Genomic DNA, 15,337 nt, shown 5'->3' with positions numbered 1-15,337 from the left:
GTCTCGGATAGATCGCGTTCACTCGCTATTCTGCTCGTGGACTGCGCTCTCACTGATAGTAATATGCACTACCCTGTGTCTGACTAGCAGTCATTCCTCGCTAGGCAAATTTGCTATCGCCTGGACGTGTTTATGTCGACAGGATATCTGTCGTCATAATGTTCTGGCTGATCAGTGTAATATTCTTGACTCACTGGGATAAATTTCACTTTATCCTGTGAATATGAAGAAAATACAAATATTTACGGATATTCTTATGCTATAAGTGCACACAAAAATGGACTGTCCCGTGTTCAAGACAAACACTAACAAAGATATTTTCACTAATTCTGTATATATTGTAAAATTTTGCACAATGTGTCAGGTAACAAGCCCTTAATATGCTGAAAAATGGCTTTTACTGCTCGTCTATGGTAAGCACATAGAATAAGCATTTGACTGGCCCGAGATAAATAAATACAGAAACAAACTGTAGCGCTCCTCTGCACTACTCCTCCTCGTTCCTTTTCATCTTCGATGAAATGTAAGTGCTCGTTCACTGAAAGAACTTCGATGGAGATGCTGTCCAAATCAGAATGACTGCTACACATGACGACGAGAAACAGCGATCTCATCGCTTGACGAAGCTTCTGGAACCGCAGCTTTCCAAAATGTGCGACAACAGATACACGAATGTCTTAGTAACTACTTCGATCTTTCGTGGTGCTGCCGCACTTCCGTTTGTGAGGGCAGTTCTCCAACAGGAAATACGGCGGCTGACCAGTGTGTTGGAGCAGACTGGTTATTATTTGGGGATAGCAGCTATCCCAACAGCAGGGGAGAATTCGCGCAAAGACTAAGTACGTCATTGTAACTGCAGTTAGCACAGCTGCTCCGTGACCGTTCTCTCAGTGTATATACAGTCCCTCAATCCCCCCTCCCCCCAAAAAAAAGGGTTCAAATGCCTCTGAGCACTATAGGACTTAGCATCTGAGGTCATCAGTCCCCTAGAACTTAGAACTACTTAAGCCTACCTAACATAAGGAAATAACACACATCCATGCCCCAGGTAGGATTCGAACCTGCGACCGTGGCGGTCTCGCGGATCCAGACTGAAGCAACTAGAACCGCTAGGCCCCAGCGGCCGGCCCCTCAATTCCAGAGCGGTTGATTTTGAGTGGTTACAACTACCCATTGTGCCCGTACAAACAGCTGGTCGTGGTTGTATTCTTTATAAATATCGTAAAAATATGAATGAGGATACACATATTTATTATGGTGGCCAAGCAAGTGGCTCGCCACAATACGCCAGTCACTACTCTTGATGAACTGTGGTATCGTGTTGAAGCTGCATGGGCAGCTGTACCTGTACACGCCATCTAAGCTCTGTGTGACTCAATGCCCAGGCGTATCAAGGCCGTTATTGCCGCCAGAGGTGGTTGTTCTGGGTACTGATTTCTCAGGATCTATGCAATCAAATTGCGTGAAAATGTAATCACATGTCAGTTCTAGTATAATATGTTTGTCCAATGAATACCCGTTTATCATCTGCATTTCTTCTTGGTGTAGCAATTTTAATGGCTAGTAGTGTATTTCCATTTGTGGTACGTAAGCTGTCGTTGCAGGAAACCCATCCTATGGATGAGGTGTAACGTTATTCAACCATGTCTGTTATACGAATGTGTGGAGTCTGTTCTTTCCGAAAGAACAGACACCACACGAAATCCGCATCTGGTGGTGGAAGAGAGGTAATGAAAGGGAAGGAACTGATGATATCAGCTGCATCGGGACTTTAACCGCAACCAGTGGCGACAAGTGAAAATGTGTGCCAGACCTGGACTCGAATACGGGATCTCCCGCTTACGAGGCAGCTGCGTTAACCACAGTGCCATCGCGGACACAGTGTCAATGCTATTGCGCAGACTGTCTCGCCACGCCTCCCAACCTACCCACATACCACGTAGCGCCGCCTGTTCGGAGTCCCTGTCCATGTTCTCCATGCTCGCTACTTTGAGTTTGCCGCAGGAGGTCGAACGTAATTGCGCATCCTCATTGAAAGTGGTTGATTCATGGCCCCTCGATGCGAATCAATTATATGAATGCATGATGTCTTTTCTTTTCGACATGTGCTGAAGAAAAGACAGCACACATACACATACTATTACACTTTTCCGCATTGTTTTGTTCTACTCCATCATAATATTTGTCCTAAGTGTTGGTATATGATAAAGATCGAAAGACGAATAAAATACGAATAGTTTTTAACGTCCCGTCACCGAAAAAATCAGGTGAGTTGGAGAATATACTAAGACAGAGCAACAGTGCAGAAGGAAGTTGCTCATGTCTTTTGACAGAGGTACCACACCAGAATTTGTCTTAAGCGGATAGGGAACCCATGAAAAACCTAAATCTTGATTGCCAGGTGGTTAGATAAACCGCGCTATTTTCAGCAGTTGTTGCAATATTTGCCCCAGCAATGGAGACGTGTGTACTAATTTTTTCCAAGGAATACCATTCGCACTACGCAATTAATGTGGTTTGTACGGCTTACGTGGTTGACTGTGACTGGCCTCTTTTTGCTGTAGGGCTATTTGCACGTCAATCAGAATATTTTAGAGACCTGCAACGCCTTCAAAAAATCGTTGACACTGTAGGGAGCGAAGGTGTCGTTAACATAACTTTCGACGCGCCGGCGTTATTAAAATGCAGATTTCGTTAACGTCCGCCCGGAGGAATGACGGTGATTAATTTTTAACTAAACGTAAATGTCATAGCCCTTTTTTCCTCACCCATTTACCTAATTCCTCTCCATCAACTTTCCTTCAAAAATTACTCGTCAGCTCAAATTAAGTTGGCTCTTTCATGATTAACGGGCACACATTAACTTCCATTTACGCTGTAGCACTCCGAAAATTATGCCCTTTTCTGGGTCCCGTCAGCTCTTTTGCTAAATTTTTATGACAATTCAACCTGTAAACAACTGTTGAGGGTTATACAACAATATAAAAGACTGAGCGTCGAACCTAGAGTGGTTACCGTAGCATGCTGCATAGATCTGCTCTCCCCACCATGGAAGGTTTCTTTTTTTACTAAATAAAGAAATGGTTTGTCCATTGAGAAAAGCATAAAGGTATTGTCTATACTCTGTAGCTATCTACTGGTATCGTACATAAAATTCAGTGAAAGATTGTACCTCACGTAGTATAAGATACGAATTGGAAGTACAACCTACCCTAACACCGTCCTTGTTGTGCTCAATCCGTTGCTCGAAATCTATTTCGGTTACGCAAGTTACAATTTTAATTACTGGTATTATACCATGAAAATAGAAAATGCATTTTATCTTACAGGATTATTTTCAAATCAAGTTTCTAATTATTTGTTGTTCCTATCTAATGACATAATAGCGAGAAAATAAATTTATAGTATATAATTTAAAAGCTGAAAGACTTTTTGAACGCAAATTTATTTCGAACCTGTGGAGATTGAAAAAATCACACGGATGTGAAGTGCGCCTTGTCGGCTCGTTCTGTCTTCTTACATATTTGCCTACTGGTGCGATCCATCTCTGTTCAGTCACTGGGTGGCGCCTCCATCGCCTGTCCGTTGACTCTTTGGTTGTAGTTACTTTGATCGAGGTGTTGACAACATGGGCAGACAGTTGGTCACTGTCAGTGATAGAGAGAGTCATGAGGCACACAAGTCATACAGTGAGCAGTTCACGGGGTTTGTGGTATGTGGTATGCAGTTTGGGGTATGGGGTATGGGGAAGGGGGGGGTATGGGGTATGGGGGAGGGGGAAGGGGGGTAGCGGCATGATTGTCTAAGCGGCCAGTGCTCGGTAGAGATGTGTTGGTCGGCAATACTTGGACCTAATGTCGACGCAGCCAGTTTACCCAGGATTAGGAAGGCTTGCTTGCTGATGTGGGTGTTGGAGTGCTGTCCATTTTCTAGTGCCGTCTGTTGTGCCGTTTCGGGGTACTGACTGACACATGTGCTCCTGTGTTAAAGTTGCTCCCACTACGCCGGATTGTCTGTGGTTCTCCATCACTCTGTCTCAAGTATTAAATTTACTTTCTTGTCCTCTTTTTGTCATTCGGGACTGAAATTAATTGTCATATGTTCCAGGCATCCATGTGTGTTACTGACCACTGAGGTATAAATTGAGTTTTATTTGTATTGGAAGTTGTTGCTTTCCTGACTAATGCAACGACTATAAAATGACCTACGGACGTGATAAGCAAAAGCTAGAGACCTGATAAATGTTGGCTCATTTAGTTACATAACTTTGATGAGATTTTGGGCCTTCAAAAAAATATTATTTGTTGTAAATACAATTACCATTGCAGTTGAGTGTTAGTCCTCAAGGTTTGCCTTTTACCTTTTAAACAGCTGACATTAATGTTTCAGTAGACCTGTGATTTCATGGTTATTACATTATTTCATTATTTATTGGTTATTAAATTATTAGATTAAATTGTTGTTATATTTTACTGTAAGATTAACCGGTTACCCCTTGTGTAATACGTAAGGTTTGGTTGGGGCTTGGGGCCGCGTTCGCATTGACTTCCTAGCCGTGGTTCGAGCATTTTCATGTGTTCTAAGATTATAATGCATGAATTATATGTCTGCTTGTTTGTTCTCAGCCTTCCGAGCTGTTCGTAGTGTTTGGATACGTTCTGTTACCCACTGGTTCATTGGGCTGAGCCCGTCCGCTTCGGCTGAGTACGTGCGAGCGGGCGGCGGTACGCTTCTCGCATCATCGAGGCCTCTCAAAGGTTGCGGCCTCCTGGCTTGCTACGAAATCCCTCATAAAGTTGAGTTTCTGTCTCGTAGCAATTGGGCGTTAATTTAATCTGAAATGCTCGTTATTCTAAACCATCTTATTCAGCCCCGGCTGGCCGTACCTACCCCTTCCATGTTCTCCCTGTATGAAGTTTGGTTTTAACGTAATAGTTTTAACAATAGTGTGACGCTAAATTTGTTAAAAGGTGTTTTATTATCTTCCCACGTCAGTATCTTGATTATGCCCAAATGGCTTCTCTGATCAAATATTGTATAATTGCACTGTGAATTGTTTCTGTGATCGTTGCATAAAATATTAGTACTTAACGGCCCTCAGCTCATCAGATACCAAACGTGTGAAATTTCGTGTTACACTTCTCGTGAGTTATATTTATTAATTTCAAGCACCCGTTTGGCCAGACAAATGTTGGAACTTTAATCTTTAGCGACATTCCTGTCATTGTTTGTCCAGCGCTAAGCGCGTGTTTGAGTTATATTTGATTGTACTATTTGGTTGTTAGGTCTTCCTAAATTGTGCATCTTTTTCGTTTAAATTAACTAAATCATCAGTTGGTTTAATTTAATAAATTCTGGAGCAACTATCTGAATGACTTTTCTTAATTTTTTCTCGAATTTTCTGCTAAAATTTGAGCTTCTGTTAGTTAATGTTTTCTGACGTTGGCGCTAGCTATTGTCTCTCATTAGTTGCACCCTCTTGATTACGTTTACTGCAAGCAGCTATTACCACTTGTATTTTATTAGTGTTTTTTGTATGTGTGCAACAAAGACTGTTGGACTCATGTGAAGTAACAAATGACATCTGATAAATGGCTTGTACCTTTCCCATGCCCGTTTAGTTGTTCCTTCATTCTGGAGCATCTACTGACATTTCTTAAATAGATGCAGAATATGCATTAAACAAATAACTACAAATTTTTATTTCTTTGGATGTTGTCTATGTATGGCAGTATTCGGGCATAAACTGTAGTTGCCTGTTAAAACTGAAGTGAACGATGAATTAGAAACTATGTTTTAAAATACGAAAAGCAACAGTAAGACTGAGCGGTGGTTTTAGGATATGCATTTCGTATTTAGGGTCTCTGCATCATTTGTCTGCTGTCCCAGCCGCATTGTTTACATGAAGTACTTCATTGAGTAAAAATGTCTCTGGAGGGAGCAACGATTTGGAGTTGACATCTGAATTAGCTATTTATCACAGTTACATTTATTTTGGTGACTAAAGTCTTCCGATTTTACTTTCTGATACTATATGTTTAATTCCTCATTCATTCTTCGAGAAGCTAAAGTATATTAATCTCACATACTCATTCTCCACGCCATACATAATAGTAGTATAGCTTTATATACTTTAAACTAAGTAGAATGGCTTGGAAACCTCTCGTCGTAATTAGCTGTACCTATAGCTCTACCTGCATTGAAATGCGGACAATATTTTGTAGATTTATATAACTCTGTGTCAGAAACAGTCTGAAAAGCTTGTGAGGGTGTTCCAGCGTAGGTTGAGCTGTGAGATAATTGTTGAGAAGAAAATTCGATACTTCGCGCCACTTCAGAGTGAAGTAAGACAATCAGGCCGTTTCGGGCGCAAATTCAAGCGACCAGCTATAGACGACATAGGCAAAAGTATTCTTCGTTGGTATCGCAAAACCAAACAAGAGAGCGATACACAATTTGGACACGGGATGGCAGAAAGGGCCGAATCTGAGCCAAAGACTGATCGTCTCGTGGACTATCGTCTACGCTATGAGAAAACTCACGCTAATTTATCTGGTGGCGCGACTGAATTTGCTAACTTCAATGCTAGTCAACTTGGAAACCCTACAACGTATCGAATTTTCTCCTTATTTCTCAGCACAACCTATCTTGTAGCAACCTTAAAACTTTGCAGAGTGTTTTTGCTCACGCTAGAACATTTGTGGGACCAGTTCGGACGTAAACTCCACCCTAGTGGCAGTATCCAGAGAATCAAGGACCAGTTACAGCAGTTGTGGGCCTGTGTATATGCACTGCCGGACGGAAAAGGTAATAGAGCCAGAATGGTAGGAAGAAACAGAATGGCACTTCACGCGTTGAGAAAGTATTTGCAGTTGTTTCAGTAAATAGAACAGAGGAAAATTTACAGAGCACTTGGCAATATGAATCCACTTACCAGCATGTCTTTGCAACCCCTTTCTGTCTGGGCGCATGTATTGTTTGGGTTGGGAAGACTGTCATTAAGCCGTTGTATGCTCTTCTAGGGCAAGCAGGCCCACAACTTCTGTATCTGATCCTTGATTCTCTGGATACTGCCACTAGGGTGGAGTTTAGTCCGAACTGGTCCCACAAATGTTCCAGGGTGAACAGATCTGGGGATCTTGCTGTCCACGGGAGTGAGCTCTCCGTAGACAGTTCATAGACACGTGTCGTGTGGACGAGCACTATCCTGTTGAAAAATGACACCACGGTACTATCGCAAGAAAGGTACAACGTGAGGCCGCAAGGTGATCGTGAAGTACAGTTGCCCCATCAGAGTTCCCTCAGTCACAGCCAGACCTGGATGTGTGCACTGATTCAGTAGAGAAGGGTGGCATAATGCAGTTTTGTCCTCTTCTGAGGCAAGCTGACCCACAACAGTTACAATTAGTCATTGATATCAGACAGTGGTACTGGAGAGGATCTGACGTCTGAGCCGGTCCTACACATGCCCTTCAGAGAGCAGATCACTGGCCACGGGAGTACTTAAACATCACGCACACATTTTACAGACAAACGTGCCATGTGTGGACGAGCTATGTCCCGTTACAGAATGTCGCCACGATGCTGTCTCATGGGACCACACTTGAGGGTCCATAATGTCCGTGACATACCATTGTGTCGTCAGAGTTCTGTCACCACCAGCCGTCATCTGCAATCAAACCACCTGGCTACCCACATCGTGACGTCTGTTGCAACACCGCTGTGCGTCCCCAAACATTGGAGGGATGGGACCTCTCCCCACGTCGCAACCATACTAATAGACGATGTTCATCCGAGACAATGTGTAACCGCTCTTAGTCGCTGAACATGATGAGACGCCATTGATAATCAGTCTATGCTCCCTGTTCACGGAACTACTCCAAACACAGCCGTTCGTGGCGTGGTGACGCGTCAGAAGGTAATGACAGTGTGCGTCGCAGGGAGTCCATTACCTGTTTCCCAACGGCAGGCGCAAATATGAAGGGAGTACGACGTGGTCAGCACACAATTAGGCTATCCTTCCTCGTTGGGCTTAGACTTGGTCGACGAGAAACTTGACGATAAGCATACTTACACCCACTTTTCCATGGAGCCCATCATCGGGCTAACTCCACGATTCGACCAACTGGCCAAATGAAGACCCACAATGAGGTCACTTTCAGACTGTCAAGTGCTTATAGCGCTGTCTCAAATGAGTACGTGGCACCGTGTCCTTCACAGCGGTTAGTCTACATCTGAAGCTGTTCACGTCCTTTATATAAGCCGTGCCAGGCCTAGTAAGAACACCATTGCAATCTGGTGGCCGTTTTGTCACAGAAATGCAACTTGAATCATTTGCCCACTGGCCCATGATGCGTAGCGTACGAAGTTACAGCAATATCTGAACATGCCTTTGGGCTATTTTTTTTGTCACAAAGTGTGTGTAGCTATTTAGTCATATGCATTAACTCTAAGATATTACATATTCATTAGACTGTCTCCATATTAATCAACCGTTGCGGTTATTTATGGAATATTTCTATTACTAATAAATAATTATGTGAAAATACGCTACTGGCCATTAAAATTGCTACACCAAGGAGAAATGCAGATGATAAACGGGTATTCATTGGACAAATTATTATACTATAACTGTCACGTGATTACATTTTCACGAAATCTGGGTGCATAGATCCTGAGAAATCAGTACCCAGAACAACCACCTCTGGCCGTAATAACGGCCTTGATACGCCTGGGCATTGAGTCAAACAGAGCTTGGATGGCGTGTACAGCTGCCCATGCAGCTTCAACACGATACCACAGTCCATCAAGAGTAGTGACTGGCGTATTGTGACGAGCCAGTTGCTCGGCCACCATTGACCAGACGTTTTCAGTTGGTGAGAGATCTGGAGAATGTGCTCGCCAGGGCAGCAGTCGAACATTTTCTGTATCCAGAAAGGACCGTACAGGACCTGCAACATATTCCATATTCTGCAATCAGTCATTGGTTCTCGACCAACGCTGGCAGCAATGTCGCGATACGATAAACCGCAATCGCGATAGGCTACAATCTGACCTTTATCAAAGTCGGAAACGTGATGGTGTGCATTTCTCCTCCTTACACGAGGCATCACAACAACGTTTCACCAGGCAATGCCGGTCAACTGCTGTTTGTGTATGAGAAACCGGTTGTCAACTTTCCTCATGTCAGCTCGTTGCAGGTGTTACCACCGACGCCAACTTTGTGTGAATGACTCTGAAAAGCTTATCATTTGCATATCACAGCATCTTCTTCCTGTCGGTTAAATTTCGTGTCTGTAGCACATCATCTCCGTGGTGTAGCAATTTTAATGGCCAGTAGTGTAAGCTTAAAGATAAATTTTGGGAAGAGAATAATTTGAAAGGACCTGAAAGGTCTAAGATCTTGTTGATACCCCTTTGAGAAATAATCATGACGAAACAATTCGATGAAGAATTCGATATATAGGAGACACAAAATATTCTCAGATTTCAAGAGGAGTGTAATAATCTTAACGTTAGGAAGTCTTTTGTAAATTCATTTCTCTGGAGGGGAACCTTATACGGAAGTGAAATGTGGACGTTAAAGTAGAATGCTGAGGACTGGGTTGGTAGCAGAGCATGTGCGGCGTTCACGGGGCGTTTTTTTAGGTTAGAGAAACCCTTCCTTAGAGTGAATAATGAAATACTTCCCGAAATTGAGCTAAATTACTGTCAGAGGAGAACGATTTTCCCTGTAGATTGAAAAGAGTAAATGTTAACATATTATAAGTGAACTGCAAGAACATCCACGGCAAATTCCCAGGATTAATGCCGTCTATTAAAGGCAACGCCCTCATTTTATTAGCAAACAGAAAGCTGCCTGAAATCGGAAATGAATAGCACCTAAATCCTATAGACTGGAATATACAACTCATGTGTACGCTACGTCAGTGATGGCGGCGTACTTATTGCCTTAAGAAGTGGATAGTATGTAGTGACGTTATGTAGTGCGAATGTGACATAGTTTGTGAGACGTTAAGAAAGGCTCAAAAATGGGTTAATGGTGGTAATCTGTCGTTCTTATAGGCTACCTGTGCCAGAAACTTTAGAGAAGGACAACATCAGGAGTAAGTTTCCTGACAGTGGTATAGTAATAGGGAGAAGCTACAACATACGAGCTCTACGATGGGAAAGTCAAACTGGCACCAGACGCAGGGATTCGCGTAAGATTACTCGGAATTTCTAACAATCGTATTAGGTTATTATTGTAAAAGCAAAAAAAGCTTCCTCTCGGATTTAAGCAAAGTGAACACCTAGTAGACAAAAAAAATGTGAAGGAAAAACCGAAATGAGCATAAGGAGAATGCGAAAAGCCTTCAATAAATTTGAAATGACACGACTAAAAATCCTAAGACATTTTGTTCTCGCACAAAGGTATTGAATTCATTATTCCGTAGCTCAGTGACCATATTTCCACCTACACAGAAAATGACAGAGTACCGAAATACTGACATTCTATCTTCTAAAATTCAGTAAGCGATCCCACCTTACAATCATCACGCCAACGCCGAAATACCAAGATAACTGATCAGGGAATATGAAATCAATTAAAACTGCTAAACAGTTGAAAGGTAACTGGACCGGACGAGATACGTATGAACAGATTATGCGGAACAACTTGCTCCAGTTCTCGCAGAAGTTATCGTAGGTTGGAAGAACTAAGGGAAACAGCGCGGGTCATTCCAGAAGAGCTGTCGGATAGAAGTTCGTAATTATTAGGGTTACATTAATGGCTCACGCCTTATGACGATCTTGGAAAATGAAAATCTATAATAAACACTTATTGTGTGCGGGCCTCGCGAGTATGAGCACACTTTGTTCATCCATGACATCCAGAATGCCGTAGGCATTGGCACTCAGGTCGATGCCGTGTACCTTGACTTCTGAAAGGTATTTCACACACTGAAGTTGGACGAACAGTATACGGGCCTACCGAGTACTAGGTTAGATTTGTGTTTGGATTCAGGACATCTTACAGACAGAACTTGGCATATCGTTCTCAACGGAAGAAAACCGACAAATGTAAGGGTTATTTAGAGAGTAACCCATTGCAGTATCACAGGATCGCTAGTGTATACAACTTATATTAATGTTGTAGTGGATGACGATGACGGTTCCGTGAAGCTTTTCACAGATGATGGTATCTAAGAAAGTTGCAACGTCATAAAACTGTACCGAAATGCAGGAAGACATGGAGAGGATAGACGATTGATGCAGGGATAACCAGTTAAACCCGGACGTAAGATAAATGTAACGTTCTGCAAATTAACAGCCAAAGGTTAAACTATTAGTGATAAATTACTGGAAACACTAACTACCGAAACGTACCCAGGGGTAACGATTCGGAGCGAACTAAACTAAAATGACCATATAAAACAAATTGTAGGAAAAGCAGATACCAGTCTGGCGGTTATCGGAAGAATCTCAAGGAAATATGATTTCTCAGTGAAAAAAGTGGCATACAAAATATTTGTTAGACCGATTGTTGAGTACCACTCATCGTCTGGTACGCTTATCAGATTGGATTAATTGTTCGTGAAAGACAAGGCTTTGAACTAGTGGTGCATTCCGACAACAGTTTTAATTTGCCCCTTAGTACCAGCAACTTCCTTCTCTGAAAATGTGCTTGTTGTTGAAATTTTTATAGCACTCGGACACCATGTCATGATATGCAAGAGATTAAACAGAAGACATGCTGTACTTCAGTTTTGTCAAAATTAAGTTGGTTACACTTAAATAATTATTTTTAGTTACATTTAAATAATTTCTTCACGAGCATTCATTCACGAACTTCCATGAGTATACGCATAGTGTGATTTAAAATATAATAACCACATAAAAGTAATCACAGGTCATTCAGTTGCCAGACCGAGATTCATTAGAAGTATACTTCACCCACAAAAGAGGTAATTTACAAAACCCTCGTTTGAAGGATGCTTGAGTATTGTTGCATAGCCTGAGACCCACACCAGATAGCATTGATAGAGAAAATCCAAAGAAGAGCAGCGCGTTTCGTTGAAAGATCGTTTACTCGGTACAAGAGCCTTACGGAGATGCTTGACAATCTGTATTGACAGAAAGAGGCGCTGTGAATCCGGGACAGGTATACTACAAAAATCTTGAGAGCATGCTTTCCGAGAAGAGTCAGACAATTTATTACTTCCATCCACAAATGTCTCGCCACATAACCACTACGAGAAAGTGAGATAAATTCATCCTACGCCCCATTCGTGAATGTAACAGGGGAGGACTGAAAAGATGGTGGTACCAGAAATATCCTCGGTACCACATCATGAGGTGGCTCGCTTTGTAGCTGTAGATGTACACTCCTGGAAATGGAAAAAAGAACACATTGACACCGGTGTGTCAGACCCACCATACTTGCTCCGGACACTGCGAGAGGGCTGTACAAGCAATGATCACACGCACGGCACAGCGAACACACCAGGAACCGCGGTGTTGGCCGTCGAATGGCGCTAGCTGCGCAGCATTTGTGCACCGCCGCCGTCAGTGTCAGCCAGTTTGCCGTGGCATACGGAGCTCCATCGCAGTCTTTAACACTGGTAGCATGCCGCGACCGGGTGGACGTACCGCCGAATTGCTCAACACGTGGGGTGTGAGGTCTCCACAGTACATCGATGTTGTCGCCAGTGGTCGGCGGAAGGTGCACGTGCCCTTTGACATGGGACCGGACCGCAGCGACGCACGGATGCACGCCAAGACCGTAGGATCCTACGCACTGCCGTAGGGGACCGCACCGCCACTTCCCAGCAAATTAGGGACACTGTTGCTCCTGGGGTATCGGCGAGGACCATTCGCAACCATCTCCATGAAGCTGGGCTACGGTCCCGCACACCGTTAGGCCGTCTTCCGCTCACGCCCCAACATCGTGCAGCCCGCCTCCAGTGGTGTCGCGACAGGCGTGAATGGAGGGCCGAATGGAGACGTGTCGTCTTCAGCGTTGAGAGTCGCTTCTGCCTTGGTGCCAATGATGGTCGTATGCGTGTTTGGCGCCGTGCAGGTGAGCGCCACAATCAGGACTGCATACGACCGAGGCACACAGGGCCAACACCCGGCATCATGGTGTGGGGAGCGATCTCCTACACTGGCCGTACACCTCTGGTGATCGTCGAGGGGACACTGAATAGTGCACGGTACATCCAAACCGTCATCGAACCCATCGTTTTACCATTCCTAGACCGGCAAGGGAACTTGCTGTTCCAACAGGACAATGCACGTCCGCATGTATCCCGTGCCACCCAACGTGCTCTAGAAGGTGTAAGTCAACTACCCTGGCCAGCAAGATCTCCGGATCTGTCCCCCATTGAGCATGTTTGGGACTGGATGAAGCGTCGTCTCACGCGGTCTGCACGTCCAGCACGAACGCTGGTCCAACTGAGGCGCCAGGTGTAAATGGCATGGCAAGCCGTTCCACAGGACTACATCCAGCATCTCTACGATCGTCTCCATGGGAGAATGGCAGCCTGCATTGCTGCGAAAGGTGGATATACACTGTACTAGTGCCGACATTGTGCATGCTCTGTTGCCTGTGTCTATGTGCCTGTGGTTCTGTCAGTGTGATCATGTGATGTATCTGACCCCAGGAATGTGTCAATAAAGTTTCCCCTTCCTGGGACAATGAATTCACGGTGTTCTTATTTCAATTTCCAGGAGTGTATATCGGATCTCTAATGAAGAGGTGTTGAAGCAAGTCGGTGAGAAAGGATTATTTGACGGACTTTGACTAAAAGAAAGACCCAATTGATACGACACATCTTTACACACCAAAGTACAGTCAATTAGGTAACTGATAGGAGGGGTGGTAGCCTAAGACTTGACTTGAGTAGCGCATACAAGTGCATATTGGTCGTAATAGTTGCGCACAGTTGAGGGAACCTGTACGGGAGAGTTGCAAGGTGCGCTTCCAACATACCAGAACCAAATGTTCTATCCTATCGGACGGTTATAATTACACTGATGGTATTTTCGTACATCGAAGGCCCTGCGGCATCGTAGGTATGTTCGTAACTATTACGCTCACGAAGTGCACTGAAAGTACAGTAGTCCCACTTTCTACTGCCTGCTGAAATTATGGAGCTGTAACTTGTCTCTTTTGGCGTCAGTATTTTTTCCCTTGGCGACAAGTGTTTATTTCTTTTGTGAAATGACTGTTGGTATAATGAGTTTAGAAACTTGAAGTTTTCCGTGAGAAACACAATGGCTATTGAGAAATAGACTGCAGACTGCTCGTAAAGTTGTTATACCATAACTGCAGCAACTGCAGCTCTGCATTGCAGAATACCGCAGACAGAAACAGCTGCGATAAGACCCCACGTCAGTAAATGGACTAAAAAATATGATCAAGAAATCTGAAGGAACAGAAGAATTAGGTGGTGAGCAGGGATAGGCAAGCCGCCGATTCGCATGATAGTTGTTGACGAAGGTTCTTTATCTGTAGCAGACGATGGAAAACACGCCTCAAATTTTTCGGTCAGTAGTCGAGCTATCACAGGAATTGTCCCTCTCCTGGTCAACAGGTCAGAAGATTTTGCCACACATTTTATATTGGTATCCCTGCAAGATTCAGACTGTGCAGTGCATGAAGCCCCAAGGCTTTACCCTTAGTTTTTTGGCATGCTGGAAGTGGATGGCATTTGCCTGTTCTTTGGACGGATGAAGCACATTTTATTCTGCTTGGTGCCATGAATGAAGAGAACTGTCGCGCGTAAAGCTCTACTTCGCCACATGTTGTGCACGAACATGCACTCAGCTTATGTTCTGTGTGGTGTGATTTCACTAGCTCCTCCGTCCTCGATTCGTTTTTCTTCGAGGAGATGATACCTTGTGGTCCTGTAAGGTGTACAGTGACATTTCCAAGTTGTAAGGATCTTCTTGTGCAACATGTGATTCCAGCTTTGCAGCAAAAAAACTATATCCACGCCATTATTTTAATGTAAGATGGGAGGACACCACATTTACTTCAAGAAACCATCGGTGACAACTACATCGTCTCAGGCAATTTCAGAATGTGTTTTCTTCCAGATCCGCTCACCTAAATCCATCTGATTTCTGAAAGATCTGGCCTATCAGGGATGTATTCGGGCTCTTGCTCTTCTAAATGGCAGCATACGGTAACATGTCACTCTGATTACACTGGATATGCTGCGGCAACTGTCAACCATGCCGGGTTATGGATGCAGCATGTTGCTGGGTCGGGATGCCATATTGAATACATGCTGTAATTGGTGACCATCTCATAATAAGTGCAAGAATCACCGTTATCAAGTGTTTGGTCGTT

The sequence above is a fragment of the Schistocerca gregaria genome, chromosome 4, assembly GCF_023897955.1.
Source record: "Schistocerca gregaria isolate iqSchGreg1 chromosome 4, iqSchGreg1.2, whole genome shotgun sequence".
NCBI classification, from domain to species: Eukaryota; Metazoa; Arthropoda; class Insecta; order Orthoptera; family Acrididae; genus Schistocerca; species Schistocerca gregaria.
The sequence above is the reverse complement of the archived record's forward strand: the minus strand, read 5'-3'. Positions refer to the sequence as shown.